This window comes from Cuculus canorus, chromosome 2 (assembly GCF_017976375.1).
Source record: "Cuculus canorus isolate bCucCan1 chromosome 2, bCucCan1.pri, whole genome shotgun sequence".
Taxonomy (NCBI): domain Eukaryota; kingdom Metazoa; phylum Chordata; class Aves; order Cuculiformes; family Cuculidae; genus Cuculus; species Cuculus canorus.
Window position 1 is genome coordinate 126,170,519 of NC_071402.1, and position 19,854 is coordinate 126,190,372.

Genomic DNA, 19,854 nt, shown 5'->3' on the forward strand with positions numbered 1-19,854 from the left:
TTTATGGATATGATCTGAGAGTAAAATACCGAGCAATGTGTGTGTCATGGGCAACTTATTGAACTTGGTACTTTCAAGAACTTTTTCAGAAGGCAGGAGGAAGCACACAGTCTAGGATTAGAGTGCAGCAGTTTGCCTCCTAGATATATATTGGTCCAGACATTTTCTTTCCTACTATGGAGTATATTTGTAGCAAATGTTGCCTGAGATACTTTGAGAAAATCATGCTTAATTGGAAGCCCGTGGATAGTCCAGTTGGTTTCAGTTTCTGTGTTTAATAACGAGCGTGTACCTAAAGTCCTTGCTGAACCTGAAGAATCAGCAGAGGTGAAAGGTACCAGGCTGATACCATTGTAGACTGCAGTTTTTTGGTTGCAGGAAAGGTAGAGAGTGCCTGTTCCCCATGCCTTCCCTGGTGGCTGCAGGGTAGGCCTGAGCTGGGTTCACCTGGGCTCTCACTTTGTTCCTTCACTTTGCCTGAGGATGTCATAGCCATTTCTCCTTGTCATTTTCATGTCCCACCTGCAAAATGACTATGCTGATATGATCTGTGCCTCATGGCCCTGTGTACCCACAATTAGACTGAGATGCCTAAAAACATTGTGCTTTTCTGCCTTTCTCTTCACGATCAAAGGTGCCTCTCAAGCTTTCCTCCTCCTGCTCCTGCTGGGACATGAGGACTTAATGTCTGCACCATGACTGCAGGGCTGCAACTCAGATGTGGAGAGGGTGGAGTAGAAGAGGAATGAGGTTTTGGAGACAGTGCAGAAGGGCACTGCTGTAAACTTGCTGCCTTTTAGTGAAGATCTCAGGACAGCTGACAACTACCATGGAAAATGCTTACAGACAGTGATTTCTACCAGGTCCTTTGCCTTCTTCCTCAGCAGGAGTCTTCTTAGTCATAGCCCATTCCCTGATTTTGGCCTTGGCTATCCACATCCTTCTTCTAGCCACATCCATCATTTCATCTCTAGAAGATGACCTGCAGGGCACCTCCCTCCGTCTTCCAGCCACTTCCAGAGGACAGGAATTAACAAGTGGGCTTCTTGGGACTGAGCAGGTCTCGCAGGATCTGGAAACACATTTTTTTCAGTCCACTCAGAAAATCATATGCCTACTCAGATATCCAACCAAGGACACAGGAATCTAAGTTTAGACCTCTTCTTTTCCCCTTCTTGCTTTGAAAACACTGGCTTCAGTTGAGAAAGTTTTAGGTAAGCCTTGGGTGGAAAATGTTTTGCAAACCAGTCCCATTGATTGGTTTCAGCCAAGGGCACCTCTGGAAGCCAGAGGGAAGCTGGGTTTGCCAGCAAAACTATCATGCATTGCCAACTGCCACGGTGTTTTTTTATCTGGCCACTTATTGACTGAAAACTGGGTCAAGACCCATACACAAAAGATATATCTGTTTCATGAGAAAGGGCAGCTTAATACTTGTACATCAAGTAAAAGAGCAGCAAGCTTGCTGGGTTTTATTTTCCCTTGTTTCCCACCTTTTGAAAGGAAATAATGAATAATGGTTTCAACAATCTGAAACATAACACTGATGGCTAGATCAACAAACAGGCTAGCAGAAGGCCATGCTGAGTGGGGGTGGACTGACAGCCAAATGCTCTTGCCTCAGCAAACATAGCTGGTGAAACTTCATCATACAACCCCTTTGGATGCCAAATGTGTTCACAGAGTAAATGAGGCAGCTGGGTTGTTCCTTTTCAGGAAATGGCACAGGAAAAATTTCCTACTGTAGGTGACAGGCAAAGAAGCTGTCATGGGGGAATGTACTGCAACTCTGCACTGAAGCCCAGATTGCCAGAGATGAAACTTCACCCCATGCATTCCCGCTACTGCTCAGATGTTCCTCCAGCTTGACCTGCTCTTCTCTTGCTCTCTGAACAAGTTTCTTGCCAAGGTTTTCTCAAGAATGCTCTCAGACAACAAACAGCAGTTTGTTCTCTTACACGGGGGCTTTTTCACCCCTAAAAAGCCTTTTATGTCATGAGTGCAGCTTCCCACTGGCAATCCGCTTCAAGAACAGACACAGAAAAATGAAATCAGGAGATAACACACAGTGCAGTGTAATGAGGGCACCAGCGTGGAGATATTTTTACATTTTGTTAAAAAGTGCCAAATAAATTCTCTTCTATAAAAGTGTCAAGAAAACAATTTAAGGAGAAGAGAAGAAAGTTACAGCGTGAGTCACTGCTCTATACATTCTGGAAACTATAATAAAAATAAGCAACTCCCCCAGAGCTGTAATCTCTTGGCAGTACACTGCTTACTAAGTAGTCTACAGGACAAGGCTGGGAAAGAAGTTACCCATTTTGTGTATAGCAAGAGCACTAATGCAGCATACAGGGTACTAATGCCAGCTACGAGGAATCATGAGTGCCCATCCCATCCCATCCCATCCCATCCCATCTGATCCTTCTGCCGTTCTGGAAATTTGCTGCCTCATCTGCCCTGCTAAGAGGTCAAGATTTTAGCGTATTTTTCTCATGATCTAGAATGCCTCATGGGAGCCAGCCCAGCTTTGTGAGATTGGCCACAAGATAAGTGCGCAAGCTCAGCAACAATTCATGAGTCCAAAGGAAGCTGCAGTGAATGCCCTGCTCATGGGATTCCACTTCACCTTTAAACCTTCATCCCCCAGCAATAATAGAAGGTTTTAAAAATACTGTACTGAAAAGAAGCTTGATTCTGCTGTAATAAAGTCTCTGGATAATTTGCTTTTCACTCAGGTCCTTTAGTTAGAGAGAAGGGGAGTCAAGAACACCGTGTCTGCAGTTTTAATTTTGGATGGCCAAGGGTAGGCTTGTTACAAAAATATTTCTGACAAGTATGCTTGCACAGTGAAAGCATCTAATATGGCCAAAAGAAGCAGGGAAACAACTCCTTTGTACAGCTTTCTACTTCTTTCTTTTTAGTGTTGAAGTGACAAAACATATAATAAGTTACATCTGGCTTGGTGAAATTTTACATGTACAAGAGTTGGCTCAGAAATACACTTTACCTGAACGTCATGGCCAATGGCCAAGCTAAATAAACCCAATTAATATTAATTTCCCTTACCCCTTCCATTCCTTCGCTCATAAACAGAACCACCTCTGGGACTTCTGGTGGTAAGTTATCCTTGTAGTGTCTGTTTTAACTTGGCTACTATATTGACAACATGTTATTTCACTCTGAGTATTTTTCCTCTTTCTTTGCAAACTTATAAAGCTCCAGAATCTTCACTGCATCTCTGTAACTTTTCTTTTGTAAGAATAGTTCAGTCTCTTTTATACTAGTTCATGCTTAGGTATAAATACAGTATAATCTAGCTTGTGGGATGTGACCTAAATTGTAAATATTTGTTATGTTTGGGGTAGTATGTGACTTGAATGGATATGAAGATATTCAGCAAATAAATCTGTGTTCCAAAGGAGAAAGAATAATTTATTACCCATACAACACAGAAAATGAAGTCATGATACAGCCACACCTCAGCATCAGCTCTCGTACATTTCAAGAGTGTTCTTACCGAGGAGAATTCTAACTGTAGTATTTCTTTATGAAAGGTCTTTTCTAGGATGAGTGCTATGATTATGGCCTGAAGCTTTTATTGATTATATTCTCTGTGAGGTTCGTTACCAAAATAGTTGAGCAAACAGTTACAGATGTGAACTCCCTGCGCTATTCCTCCTGTTTTTCTCATAGAAACATTGTACCCTGAGACTCCAGACTCTCTTTTTTTCCTCTGTGCATTGCGAACAGGACCTGGCTTGCTTGATTTGGAAAGCAGCTTGTGCGCTAGCAAATGTGCTTTCAGGATGGAGGTAGCATTTTAGTAACATGGATCAGGTTTATTCAGCTGTCTCTTCGGATCTGGCTGAGATTGGGAGCCACAGGGCTTCCAGTGTCTACAACATTCATCTTTGAGGCCACTTTGCCAAGGCTGATCACTTTGTTACCATAGCTGAGGCCAGGGGACAACATGCAAGAGAATATTCTTGATGTTAATAAAAGACACTAATGAAACATTCTTGATGTTAACAACAACAAAAAGAAAGAAGATGAAGGGGCAAGGCTGACAAAAAGAGCAAAGAGAGGAGAAACTTATTAAGAAACCTCTCGACCTTGTTGGTTTGTGTGGCCTGGGAAGCTGAGACATAGACATGTGCTGTGACCAGCATCTGCCAGTACTTAGTGATGAGCAGTGAATAAACACATTGGGACACAGAAATTGTTGCAAAGACATTTCTAGCTGTGGACAAGATGAAACTTTTGGGTTTCCACTGTATCTGCTTTCTTAGACTGTTAGTTCACGGAAAGGGCATATGCTAGACCGTGGGTCTGATCAGACTTTTCTTCTCAAGGGGAGACACAGATGACATTGTTTAGCCTTGGTGTAAGTGGCTGAAATAACAAACCCAGTGAAACTACAAACCCACTTTGTGTGATAGAGCCCTGTGGTAAAATGTCTGCAGAGCTTTAAAAATACAACAGAGAAAATGGAAAGCTTCTGCCACATAATCAAGACACTGATAATTTCAGATCAAGTTAGAGATACATTTCATGCATAAAGAAAGATACATTGCTATAGAGAATGACTGCATTTTCCGCTAAGGGAATTTATACTTTACCTAATAGCTGTGACATGAAACCTTTTTGCAAATCACCCTGTCCAGACACTGAAAGGTATTTTGCAGAAGGACAGAGCACCTGCAGAAGCTGTCAAGAATTGATGTGCCTTTGCCTCAAGTCAAAGAATTATGTATTGACTCTCAATGTGATTAGGATGGACTTCTGCCCAGAACAGAAAAATTGGTTCTGAATGAAAATTGCTCTTCAGAAGTGGCTCTTCGTTAATGACATTATTGTTATTTTATTTTAATGTAATTAGGGTTATGTTCTTAAATCATAATTGTCATCGTTATACTTTCCTTAAGTCAGCATAGCATTACATTTAGTGATTTTAGTAATGACGCAAAAGCGTTGTGAATCTCACCTGCCACGGATAGTGCCTTCTGTTTCTACATAATTTGATCGTGCTTGGAACAGAAATTGTCCTTGAGGTGCCTCAGAAATGTCCTGTCTTGATCATAACAATTACTTGAGATTGAAAAGCCATCTGGTTAAAATCAGGTTTTCTTAAGTACTTTATGTACCTTCTTTATAACATACTCCTGCTTCTCCCCTGAAAAATTAGAACAGCTGACATGTTTAAGCATTTTTCTAGTCATACGGTTTAACAAATTGTTTTTTAATAGCTGCTCTGGGCAATGAACTATTCGAGTTAAGCCTGTGGTGACCATTTCATGCAGCATTGGGATGTTGGCTAATGAATCTCTCTGTTCCTAGGACCCTGGGAGCCAGGGAAGAGCTCACCAGACAGTCCCAGAACATACAACGCTAGGTGGATTTTAATGCCTTGAATGAAAGCAGATTAGCAGGATACTGTGGAAAAGCTGACCTTCCTGTCTTAAGAAATGAGGATAACACAAGCGATAAAAGAAGAAAACCTCTATGTTCACTCATCCTCTCTAGTAATGTAGTAATGCTGCAAGAAAAAGCCTAGCCTTCAATTCAATTTCAGTCACTCACGCATATTTTACAAATGACATCACCCTGAAGTGATTAGAAAATTATAACTGGGGTGTGAACTCAAGCTGAATTTTATGGACTTTTCACTGTGTCATAAGGAACAAGAAATGAGGTGACTCACGTCATCCTTCAACAGGTCTCCCAGTGGGTTTTTGTATCCTATGTTTCACCGTGGCTAGTCATCTTTCAAGCCATGCCACAGCAGATCAAGTGGAAAGGAGACTACGACTGGCATGTGAGAGCTAGTTTGGCTGGGGAGGTGAGTAAAGGGGTGGCACATTTGAGTAATGAGATCGGTGAGGTGCCACAGCAGCCCAAGCAAGCACAGATCAATGGTGAGTTGACCTGCAATGAAACCAACTTTAGTATAACCTCACCGTTACCCCGCCCTTCAAAAAATATGTTCATTAGCCTTCTTCCAAAGTAAAAGGGAAGAAAAAAATAAGCAATTTCAATTTTCCCAGTGGAAAGAGGTTAGGAAAAAAATCAGAATTCTCACACTTTTGTGCTGTGATAATATCTGTGCTTCCTACAATGGGCTTGGAGATCAGCTTTCTGAGTGTGGCACCGTCAGCAGAGGATGATGTCAGCCACTTTGAGAAATGCCAGGTCAGGTTTCTATCACAACTCACTGTCTTGTAAATATGTTTAATTTCTGTTTTAGCAGAGTCTGTGTTCTAGCAGAAATACAGAGGTCTGTACATTTATCCTCCACAGAAGTCATAATGCTTCTGGAGTTTACAGACAGGTGTTACAAATATCTCCCTCCAAGCCTCAATCGCTGTGAAGTTCACTGTCATCTGGCAGCAGAAGACATTAATCACTACAGAGAAGAGCAGGCTAATGTTTCTAAGCCAGGCAGGGCTTATATTTGCTTCCCAAATAGCTTACCCTAACAGTTCTTTTTATTGAGATTGATTCCCCATATTTTGCTAGTTTGGGGATATAGTCCATTTATATTTATCTTGTACTGTAAAGCTAATAATTGACATTGTTATTGTAGTTATTTTATGACCCAATTTCTTAGTACCCAAGGGTGGTTTTATTACTCCCCTTTTGGCCTTTCCTTTAGAGTACTGAAAGTATACAGGGGCCAGGGGGGAAGAAGTGTTGTACACACTTTGTAAAGAAATTCATTGGCTGATTGGTATTATTTCTTTGTTTATATCACTCTTATTTCTCTTACTTCAATTCTGACTAGAAAGCTAACCATCCACACGAGTTGAAGGATAGCCTGAAGGAAGCTCTAGTTTAATTTCATGCTCTCCATATCACCTATATAAAATAAAGGATAGCCAAAATCCCCCATCCCACAGATATTTGGTGACAGAGACCTTACACAGAGGATTATGAGAGGGAAAGGTTGGCCACTCTCATCCTGCTAAGGAAATTTCCCATGCTGTAAGTAATTCCCGGAGAGAAGTTCTCCCAGGTAGCGTGGAGTAAATATGACAGTACAGAACTGGGTGAGGAAGGATTAGATGATACCCTGTTTCTTACTCTTTGCATTTGATTTAGCATCACTTCATGCCTGCAAAATACGATATCCATAATTGCAGGTTGGAACATAACTAATTCAGAGAAAAAAAATTTCATCCAGAAAATTAGGAACCTTCAGAGACTCTAAGGCAAAATGGCATAAAGTTGGTCTCCCATTTTGGTTTTGCTGGTGAGTCTGTGGGCTGATGACATCTATATTGCTAAGATTATTCTGAAATTCTCCTAAAACTCACGATCCAGTTGAGACTGACACATGTCTTCATTATTGCTTGTTAGTGCAGAATAGTGTGAAAGATGAGCCAATTGCCTGGGCCCCAAGGCTTCTCCAGCAAGTGAATTGATGGTACCAATCAGAAAAGACCCCAGATTTCAGGGCTAAGAAGGACACTATATTATTGAGTCCAACTTCCTGAAAAACACAGGCCATAACTTTTACTCTGTTACTTGCATCTTCATAATATCTCCCTTGTCACAGATGGACGATTAGGCAAGAAGCTGGAAAAAGAAAGGGAAGCAGATATAAGGTCCTCTTCCATCAACTGAAAAGCCCAGTGGAGCAACACATCTGGTAAGCCTATCTAGGTGTCTTTAAGTCTCAGACACCATTAGTTTGGGATGAAAACAGCCTGTCTCAAGAATATTGAAATCCTGTTCATGATGAAGTCTCAGAATGGCTGTCAGCTTTGGTGTTTTGGAGGCAGCGTTTCCTGGGACTGAAATTATTCCTAGCCTGGGAACTGGACTTGGGAGAAGATTCCCTCTGTAGCCTGTGATAATTTAGGGGACCTGTATATGTCCCATGAATGGATTCTCACTGTTATTTATATAAATTTCATTCCCTGAGAATAATATTTGTATGGTTCCTTACGTTTTGTGGTGTTTAAGACAAACAGTGGTGGTCACAGATGTCCTTTGTAGGACTGTGTCTCAGTCTCTTCAATGGCCCCAGCTGTCTGAGGCGTAGCACTGTAAACCAGAGTGTTCCTGAGAATGGAGCTGAGAAACCAACCTTCAGCTACAGACAGTGTGTTGGGCTGTTGGTGCCTGGTCCAAATTCTTCCACTATTCAGAGACAAGAATGAACAGCCAAGGAGTGAGCCTCATAGCTCTCTCTAAGCACATGTTGAGCCTACGGGGACCAAAGAGGAACAGCAGGACTTGTGCATCCAGTCTGATGTCTAGTTGACGAGTCTGATAAAATAGATTTTCTTTTTCATCTCATGATAAAGCTCTATCCTTACTGGGAAGCTTTGACCTTGTGAGTCTTTCCAGGAAATGACTGCCTTTGATGAGATTTCATCTGGAGTCATTCACCCCTTAGATAAAGTCACAAAATCCGACTAACTTCATTTTTAAACATGACTACTTCTTTCCTTAACATGTTTGTATTTATCAGTTTATATATTTCCTCCAACTAATTTTTCTTAGACAAGAACCTAAAAATGTCTTTAATGAGAGCTACAGGGCAATTTTTGAAGTACCAAAAATAAGTATTTTCCTTCAAGTCTAATTAATTTGGATACTAGAAAAGTATTTTTTTCCCTCATGTGATTTTAAATTACTGAATTTAAACAGTACATTATATCTGTTCTTGCCAAACAGTAGGCCCTTTGTTCTCATTCTTATAATGTGGATTTTTTCCAATGGCAGCAGTAAGAAGGAATAAATGTTTCAGCATATCTGGGTCAGAATATCCTGATAGAACATGCCCATCTTTCAGCGGAATGATAGTAGACAACTTTTCTCACCTGTAGTTCAGGAGCAGGCTATAAATCCAAGGTGACATAATGACATACTTTGCAGGGGAATCACATTCTTTCCATTTGTAGCCAGCAATAAAATCGCTAAGTTTTTCCCTGTGAGTTTTCTTGTGCCTAGCCAACCACTCTACCACCGTGCAATAGCCAAGAGGAGTACATTGTGTACTCAGCTATTTTTCCAAAGCAGATGCCCAGGGCCATTTGAAATGTCCTATGATAAATAGGATGTCCACAAAGAGCTGGCAGATACAGCACAAGACCTGTGGGAGACCCATGATCTTCTTGAGGATGGGTTGGATGTGGGTGTCTCAAATGAAACAAATTGTCTGTATTCGTGCAACAAACTCAACACACTTTGTGTAGAACCTAAAGCTACCCTCTTTCCCTCTTTAGACACCCATCCACAGCTCAATGAGCCCAGAGTGCCTTGAAAATGAAGATGGCCATAACACCAGAGTTCATCAGCTCCACCTCATGACCAGAATTTTAACATCCGGATCTATAGCTGCAAGTGACTAGTGAAAAGGAGACAATGGCTAAGCAAAATATCAACATTTTGTTAACCGTGCTTGCAAAAGCAACCAGCCCCTTTCACCCCTTGCCCTCACTGCTGGAGCAGGAACTCCCTGGTGGCTGCAGCAGCCTGCACGGAGCAGCGAAATTGTCTCACCATGGGATGAGCACAGCATCAGCCTCCTCTGCCCCCTGAACTCCCAGAGGGCAACCTGGGGGTAAGCATGGCCTCTCGGGCTCCCACTGCTCATGCGGTTGCTGCTGCTCTCCCCTAGCCACTCGCTGAGCAGCGGGTGCAGGCATGGTTTGGGAAGTGCCGAGGTCTGCAAATTCCTCCCTCCTGCCCTGGTGTTCCCTGTTATGTTTTCGCTGACCGATGTTGATGGTCACAAAACAGCCGTGCTGTTTCTGAGCTGAGGATTTTCTCCTGTTAGTGTAACTGTGTGTGGGAAATGTGATGTTTGGATGGACCCATGCAACACTCTCCTGAAGCCACTGAGCTGTTATGGTATGGGGTTGCCTCAGCACCAAATCATTCCAACAGACAGAGTCACTGGCAAGGCCACGTACTCAAAAATCATTTGTCTAGTTCTGCACAGAGAGAGATGTTTAAAAGATAAGAATCTGCTGTCTGTGCAAACACACAAATTTCTCTCCGTATTTGCTCTACACAATGCATGTGTATGGAAAGGCAGTCTGATACGTGTGTTTGTACAGAATAACCTTTTTTTTTATTTTTCAAATGTCCTCACCAGAGCATAGAAATCACTTGTCCTGTTTAGGGAAACTTTACAAAATTTCAGTCTAGTTTATCCATGGCCATGGCAAGAACAGCTGTCTTATATGCAGGAAGCTGTTGATTCTTGTTCAGCTTGAGGTCTAACCTGCAAAACCCAGTGCCAGAAAAGACATTCCTGCCTTGGCATCAACAGATCAGACTGGAGAGGATACAGCCATTATAGGAAAGAGGCTGTGCGGCTGCTTGACACATACAATGGAACACACAGGCTTGCACTCTTTACTCTCTTTCTCCTGTATAGACTACACTTATAATGTGTATGTGCAGATGCACACTTGCTGGGTAAGGCCAGGGGATCCTGAAGATAAGATGAATTAATATAGAATAGGAATGACGGGAAAGTATTAAAACTTAGTGGTATAGTCCTTGACTTTCTTTAGTTTAAGTGTACCCTTTCACCTTTTCCAGTCAGCCAAATTTCTCTCATAATGAATATATTGAAAAAACATTTGGGATTGATGTAATGCTGCGATTTTAGCCTTAATGCATATTCTTGGCTTATCTAACTACTTGTCTGGGGTCTTGTGAATCTCTATAGCAGATTGATGCCTCTTCAAAGCCATCTGGAAGAAGATCTACCCACTCTTTTTTTTCCCCTGCTCTTTTAATTGGAACTGCTGGCTGGCCCTGTGTATCAGAGCAGTACAAAGGCTGAGAAAACAGAGAGGTCTTACACTAAACCATTTGAAAGGGCAGCAGGAGACGTCATCCATTTTGTGTATAGATATGTTTAGATAGATGTGGTAAGTCATGAGAAGTAGATGCCTTGACAGGTTACTTTTCAAAGACTGCTGATTTGCAGTGACCTCTGACTGCTCTCAAAACAGTTGAATTCTGCAGACTCTGGTAATCTGAGATAAAAACTGTTTTGAAGTCGGCTGGGTGTAAAGAGTCTGTTGCTGCCCTGGTTGTCTCAATATCACAAGGAAAAGTAGGGAAAGAGAAAAAAAAGATGCTGTAGCTGGAAACTCCCTTGTCTGATTCTGTATTGGACAACTTGCTGTGTTTTCAGGACAACACTTGGGTGAAAATCATGCACCCATATGCTCAGATGTTGTAAGCCCCTCCAGGCCAACAATTGTCTCTGGGATGTGTATAAAAACTGCCTGTTCCCCACTGCATGATGCTTCCCTGTTCTGCAGGCGATGCATATAAATATATTTTAAATGTGCAACGTTTTATATACCATGTTGTAGTCACAGTTCAATAAAATATAGACTCTGCAGGGAGAGTGAGAAACATTACCCTTTTCTCTCAAAATTCCTTATGGATTAAAATAATCAAGTTAGCATAATCATTTCTCTTGCAAACTTGAAAATTTTCTTTTTTGTATTTGTTTGTGATTTAAATGCTAAGACATGGTTTAATAAAAGGTATTCCCCCTTCTAATAAGGTTTTCCTCTGATCCGGACTACTGCATAATTTTATTCTGGGACCATAGGGCTGCATTCGTGCTGAGGACACCAGGAAAGGAACTGCTACATCTCCAAACAGTCTTGTCAGTGGTCATCTCAACTTACCCACCAGAGAGGGAGTGATCACACAAGCCTCTGCCTGTCTTTAGATACACGCTTGCAGGACCTCAGTTGCCTTCTCCCTCTACCATGCACTTCCAATTTTAAGACATCTTAAATATCTGCTTCCAGATGTTCATGTGGTGATCACTTACACACACACCCCCTCGCCCCCGTTTAATGTATTTATATTTCCTTAAAAACACCGTAAATTTTCATTTATCTCTGCTTGCAGCCGGCATGGAACTAGAGCAGACAGACTGGCAGTCCTGTGGCACAAGGGGAAAGCAAAGGAGTGGTGAGATGACAGCATCTGTGGAGCACAGCCACTGAACAAGCTTTGGCAGACGCCTTCAATCCCAGCCAAGTGGCTCAAATGGAAGACTCCTACTCCTTGCATATTCTCAGTGTAGCTACAGGCAAGGAAAAAATGCCATTGAAACACTGAGGGAGAGCTTCTAAACTCATGACAGCCCTTTTCAGGCAGAGCTTACTTTATAGCAACAGGCTGAAAGATGGCAAATGTGGCAAAATGAAGGATGAGTTGTTAAGGAAAGGGCAGTGTCAAGTTTCTGCACATTTGGGAGCTGGGTGGGAAGCCTATGACCACTGCAGCACACAGGGAGGCAGCTGAGGAGAACTGGTGTTGGGGCAGTTGGGGTGGCAGAAGTACAGCCTCCTGGTTGCTGGCCTGGCGAGTGACTAGCTCAGGTTCAGCACAGACTGAACTTGGCCAGGGTTTGACTGCCAAACCTAACGAGTCTGCACTGAACATGTGTTGAGTGACATTTTTTTCCAAAGGTTTGATAAATTGGGCAGATTTAGAAAAAATATCTGTCTATGAGATAGGGGCAAGTCTCAGCCATGTGGTCCAGAGTGTTGTCCTGCTGAAACTTCTCAGCTGAGTGGCTGAAACGTTTTATTTTTTAACATAGGCAAAAGGTATATTTTCAATTAGCCTTTCTTTTGTGTAGGCATCTGGACCATTTAGATGAAATTTCTAGAAAAATATCACTCTTAGATAGCGATGTGGAGTAGAAAAATTCAGCTAAACCAAATGGATTCAATATAGTTCAAAGCTTCATGTTTTAGGAAGTTAAAGTAACAAAGTATCAGGCTAATTTTGTAATGACATTCCTAACTCATCTGCCTTAATGAAAGCCTCATACGCCTCAAGGCCAGGTTGGATGGGGTATTGGGCAGCCTGATTTAGCGGGGTGTCCCTACCCATGGCAGACGTGTTGGAACTAGGTGATCTTTAGGTCCTTTCCAACCTTTACTACTATACTATACTGTGCTATGCTACGCTACGCTACGCTACGCTACATGTGTTTTAAAACGTGAAGCATATGATTCCTAGAGCTGTTGAAGTAATTCTTGATTTTGAATAATTAACAACAGGAGACATCACTGTGGTTTCCAACGAGTGCATGATCAAACTTTACTTAGTCCTTATGACGCTTTTTGTGAGCATGGTTATTTCCTTCTCCATAATAAAAAAGATTTGTTTTATATTCAACAAGCCTGTCACAGAACTCAAATGAACTGACTCAGTGTATTTACAAGCAATTATTGTCAACTCTCGCTATTTTTCCTCTCAATTATCATACTCTTGGAAGGATGATACTGTTTGAGGATGGCAGATTATATGAGGTGAATAACTAAATGACCTTCCCACTCCAAATTCCTAAACATCCTTTTCACAAAAAAAGAGGCAGAAAAGTTGAATGTCCTGTTAAGTCTCAGAAATCAGAAGACAAATTAAATAGAATTATATATGTTGGGTTTTTTAATACAGTTTCATGTCTTTTTAACCCATCTCATAAGTCTAGTGATCTTACTATTGCTTTCTGCATGATTTGTATTGACACTACTACTGTGTATTAATTTCGCATGTTAATAGTTTTACAGAAATATGGTTAAATGCTTAAAAGCACAAAACAGAAGTAATGATGGTTAACAAAACATCATAAACAGGTCTGGGATGATTAAAAGTCCCCCTTGCAATTGGGAAAATATTATCTCTGCAATTGCTGCCAGTGTATAGCTCAAGGAAGTGATACCTCTGACACTTTCTCTTCAGATGTGTATCCCAAACTGACATAATTCAGTATAATCCACTGACTTTGCCAGCTACTCGAAGCTGTGATTCTGGCACATATAATACATGTTTTAAAGTACAGATAGGTATTTCCTTCACCCATAAGACAAGAATAATTTGTAGCCATATTTTAGCAATATGTTCATCTGGACTTAAGACTGTCAAATTGATTGCAAAACCTTGGTTAAGCATATTGTAAATTTCCCCTCTTGTTAGTATAGAAATTGTATCAGTATTAGATTTTTAAAGTTAAAGCAAAGATATTTTTAATAGAAAAACCCAACTACACTGGGAATTGTGTTTGGCTTAAATTTCTTCACCATTAATTTAGGGGGAAATATATATTATTTTCAATACTGGTTTTTGCACCCTACATAAAATCAGATGTTAGTATTTCCTATATTTATTGAGAACTTAGTTCAAAGATTTGAGTAGATTAGAAGTAAATTGTCAAAATCTTTTATATACATATGTACATACATACAGAGGCCTCATCCAAGAAAAGAAGAAAGAAAAAAAATTCTTTTTCAGAATAAAGGTCACTTTCCTCTGTTTCTGACACTAAAATTTAATTTTACAGTTGTTAAAAAAGAATGTAAATTCATTACTGACTTTAAAGTTTGATTTCATCAAGCATATGGAGATAATCTACACGTTGAAAGAAGCCATTTTTATGACCTGAAGAGTAGACATGAAACACTGAGATTTTGGTTGCTTTTTGTAGACAAAAAAGAAATATCCTTATGGCTTTTAAAATATTTCTTTTTTTTCTAGTAGTGATTTATAATATTTTAAATGTATCATCAACATATAATCCTCACATTCTCCAATGTATAACAAACATACAAGTTTGTTGTTCTGGATGGATGGAACATGTACCTTCACAACTAGGATGCTCCACAGAAAGAAACATATGGAGATTCACAGGACGTGTTAATTTGTTCTCAAAAGGATACAGATAAAAGCAGATGCTACAGGGCAATAAATTATACTTTTTTGGTACATCTTCAGTTGTATCTTTTTTTAACCCTCTTAGTTGACACAGAATTTCCTTTGCAGCTTTATTTATTGCCAGAAATGTTGCTAGGCTGCCTGGGAGGGCAAAATGGAAAACTTTGTGAAGTGTACTTGGAGAGTGCTCTTTTAAACCAGATGATTTGTAAGTAAGTCTTGGAAAGCTGGGAGTATATTTTAGATATGTTAGCTGTCTTGTAGTGGGGCTTTTATGAAGTGAATGAAAGACTCTGGAAAATGTTACTTATAGGGAATGTTTACCATGATGTATTTGAGTTTCTCACCAGTATGTGGGCTATAATCTTCTCAGCATTAAGCAAGATCTTCTGTTTCTCCACTGGAAGGCTCTATAAATGTTGTAGAGCTTTATTTTGGAAAATTACTGTTAATTTTGGGTTTGGCTCTTCCAGGAGCTTAATTACTAGAGAACACCAACACCTCCCTTCAGAAAAATGGATTCCTACACAAGCACTCACCAAAACATTGGAGGCATCAGAAATCATTAGTCACCTCTCAAAATTTTAGGGTTTGCTTGGCTGGCCTCGTGCATCCTCCACAGAAGGTTTTTAATGGGACTTTTTCTAACCTGGGTCTGGTATATACTAGCAACTACCAAAGATGCTCAGAGTTCCTAAGAGTAAATGATTATACCATGCTCAAATCTATATGGCAAGTGTAAATGTATGCTAAATGCATTTCTATATTTGCATGCAGGGACACAAGGAGAAAGAGCACCTTCCAGATCTGGGAGATCCCACAGGTGAATGCAAGGAGATAGCTTGGAAGGGTTGAGGCAGGGATATCTCCCAAAGACTGGGCACTTACACCCCTACTTGGGTGCTTCCTGCATGCACTCCTGTTCCACCACTAAGGTGGCAGCTGTGGAAAGGAAGAATGAGGGAGGTGAGGTGGGAAGCCTAGGTCAGCAGGGACATCAGAAGCAGGAGCTAAGTCTATCCTACCCTCACCCTCCAGCTGTGAGCATCTAGCTTGTGCGGAAATGCAAGCAGAAGCCTGAGCTGCAAGGTGGGCTGATGGCACATGGCAAATTGCTCATGTTGGTTTGGTAACTGTGCTTTACAGCTTATGCCCAAACCCTTCCTTGCAACACTGAAGTGAATGGTTTTCAAAACCAGACCTGTCAGGGAAAGATTCAAAGGAACATTATCACTTGTTGAAGGTTTGCTTCCAAATCCACTATTCCTATCCTATTCTTTTGCATGTGCACACGAGGTGCTCCATGCTGCCACTCCCTGTGTCAGGCTGTAGTGTCATCATGGGATCTGTCACAGCAGCATCGGGTGCCGTGACACCCTCAGCAACTATGGACAGAGGAGATGCTTTTGATTCCCACTTCTCTCGCTAATTCAACACCCCCGATTTTTTAGGGTTGAATTTTTATTGCATTTTATTTTTGTCTTGGAGATATGAAGTCATTGCGGCTTTGACGCAGAGATAGTGAGTGGATGTTTTGGGGGTTTGTTTTTCACTCTTTTTTAGCTTTGCAAGCATTATTCTTTCCTAAAAAAAAGTGGCCACTCTTAAATTCACCCTCAGGCATCCTTCTACATATGTGAACACATGTGACCCTGCACACACTAATTTTTAATGTAAAGTGACCGTTTGCATTTGAGCACCGGTACCCAGCAAGTGTCTAATAGAAAATGGCACAATATTTTTTTATCCACCAGTGGCCATGGAAGTGAGATCAAATATGCCCCAGCAAATCTGAATGAAAGTGCAGTATGCATCTGTTTTAATGTAAAGGACAGGCAAAGGTGTGGAAATGGGAAATGCATCTGTGGATCTGAGAGCAAAACCCAGACCTGGTCTGCCCCGAGAAGAAAAGGTCCTTACTTTGTCACACATATGCACCATATGAATCAGTCTATTTAAAGCAGTGTTGGTTTTAAAATAGATCCAGTTTCTGGATTTAACTAAAGTTTAAAATATTATGTTGTGGAGGGATCATTTTGTGTTGTTCTGAAATCAATGCACTTCTCATGGGTAAATCTACTTTTTCAGTGCTGGGAACTGCCAAGCTGGTGTGCAGCTGTTTCTGACAGAAACTGAGGGATATCTCAGCTGACACTACCGCAGAAAGGTGAGTAGTTTTATGGCAAATGTGGCAAAAAAATGTCCCAGAACTTAGCCCCACTTAGGTTAGTGATAGATTTGCTACTGATCTCAGTGTCAAATGTTTTAGCTGTCAGGACAGTCGCTTGTGTTGGCCAGCAGTGAGGACACAGACCTGAACATGTTCTGAAAATACAACCAGAGAAGTCTAACAACATGTCTAGGTTATTTTTGTGGGCAAGAAAGCAGTGGGGAGCCTTTACACCTGACTAGGGAGAGGGAACAGCTTTTTATCTATTTGAGCTCTATTTTCAAAGTTGTACATGAAAAAAAGCACGTGTAATTCTATACAACAAAAGGAGTATGACATCCAACTTGGACATTCAGATGAACGTCCTGAATGACTAATGGGTAGGTAGTGTGTTGCTAGGTGATTTGTTATGTGAAAATCATAGGGATTTCTAAAAATAACCTAGTCCAAGATCCTGCTATCCAAATATGCTGAGTATCAATATCAACCAGTATCAATATCAACCTGAAAAGTCAACTGGAGATACTGACAAGATGGAAAAACTGTCTGTGATTCTAGACATAGAGTGAACATGCAAAATTGGCCTGAGAATAGTCATGAACAGCACTCAGATATTATTCTTTGTACACTTTGAAGGGGATAGTTCCATCTTTTTTATTTTAAAAAACATAAGTGCAGAGTGCATAAGTAAGCGCTGGAGCCAATTGGTCACCCTGGCAGATGGTGACAGTGGAGGAGGTCCTCCTGATGTTATCTACAAGACAGAGCCAGAGAGCGAATCAGAACAAGACAGGGATAGCTCACCCTGAGTGAGTTGCTTTGACTAACTTTATCTTCAGTGGAGAAAGAGAGCTACTTCCAAAGGGCAAATATCTTTTGTCAAAGATTGGCATCTATGAGACATGAGTAAAACTGATGTCTGGAGTTCCTTCTCTGCCCCTCCAGTGGCTATAGAAGCTATTTAAGTGACTAGTTCAGAAGTGATATTTATCCACTTGGCTAACATTCAGGGGATGAATCCTGCCCTTCCATATTCAAAGAAACTTTGAAGAAACTTGTATCTTTCTCAGTGCTGCTATGGATGGAGAATGAGATAGTGGACTTCTGAGCAATTCTCCCTGAAATGTGCAAAGTTGCAAAAATTCAGAACCTATTTGGGAATCCTCAGCCATCAATAACATAGGCAATAGTGAAATAACAGCAGGACGTTTTACTTTTAAATGCTTCTCATAAAAATGAGGGGAGCAGATTGTTTATATTAACCTTTCTGGGAAATGCAATCAAATCGTCCTTGAAAAATGTTAAAGAAGGAAAACATAAGCGTGACTTTCAATAGCCCTTAACAATCTCTGAACCGGCCCATTGCTAACTGTCACACACAATGTACATTTTGTTTAGTGATTTCTGTTACACTGCCACTCTCTATGAAAATGTTTAAAAGAATAATTCAAGCTGCATGATCCCAGGTGCATAAACACGCACTCCTCAAGCCAGCAGAGAAACTGCCGAGCCTAGCAGGATCATCAGACCCATGGGTCAATTCAGGGACTAAGAAAATCATTTCCTATTTCCCTTCATGGATTCGGAGCATGCTGGGATCAGCCAGTCTAGAAAAATAAAAAGAAGCTGTGTCTTCTGCAGCAAAAAAAGAACTGGGAAATGAAAGATGCCTCCAACCCTGGCCAATTCTGTCAAAGCAGGATGGACAAAATACGTGGTCCCTGCTGGTCGAGGCTCCCGGCGGTCTTTTCTTCCTCACTACCTGCTCTGCAGAGCCGGGCTCTGTCTTGCTGAGAGCAGCAGGAGGGGAAGTCTGGCCCGGCTCCTGGCAGAGGTGGTCAATACCTCACATCGAGCAAGGCTGGAAAGTTGCCTTGGCTGAGGTCCCTGAGCCCTTGGCTCTCTGTTTGGCACTTTTTTTCAGGCTCTTGAATTGCTCTTCAGAGGCCTTCAAAGGTGACTACCTTTCCACTGGCTAAGCAAATAGGCTTAAGTGGGATTTCAAGCCTTCAAGTACAGCTCTGTGCCTTCATGGGAATGTGTGTTTTTCTACGGACTGAAGCCCTTTTGCTGTGCCTTCCTTTCTCTGCTAAACTGATGAACTGAACAAGTCCCGGTTAACCATTCTTGATACCATTTAGGTGAGGTTACAGATCAGCTTGTGGCACCTCAAATAGGCCAAAATGCAGCTGTTAGTATTTATTTTGGCCAGGCAAAGGGGTGGGTGGGCTGACTCTGGGAAACTGTGTCCTCTTTTCTGAATGAAGCAGCTCAGATAGGTCTTTTTAAGCAAAGAAAGCACAAGGGTCCCAGTTCATCCCCTCTTGCTGTCCTCTGGATTATGAAAGCTAGGCAGAGACCACAAAGAAAGAAAGATGGTATCACTGGCCTGTGAAGGAACATGGAATAACTGCAAGTGCATGTGATGTTTTAAACACCCTCTGGACAAGCTTGTACAGAGCTTTTTCCCTTCTACAAAATATTGTCTTTACTTACTACTTAATCCAGCCAAGAAGCTTTGGATTTTGATCTACATCCTTAATAAGAAACAGAAAGAAAAAGAAGACATTTTTGAGAATTAATATCTCCCCCACTGATATTGTTTCGGGTCAGTGTTCACAGTCTTCTTTCAGCTCTGGGGTGGACCACAAATGCTCAAGCAGCCAAAGAATCAGCAAAAAGTTTTCTTTAAAGCAAAGAAAACACAGATGCTTGGGCATGGAGAAAACCATTCAATTTATCTTAGAAAGAAAGAGCTTTGTGACCCTGAAGGATATTTGAGGATTTGTTTTAAATCTTTAGCAACTTGTTCTGCATGATTTAACAACAATGGAAGCTCTGTTTTGCTGCAGACCCTATTACACCTATCCAAAGTGACCCTGACACTGTTAATATACTTCAGCGATCATATTTTTCACAGAGTTTTACCACTATGGACTACCAGCGATTTGCAGACTGTTGCC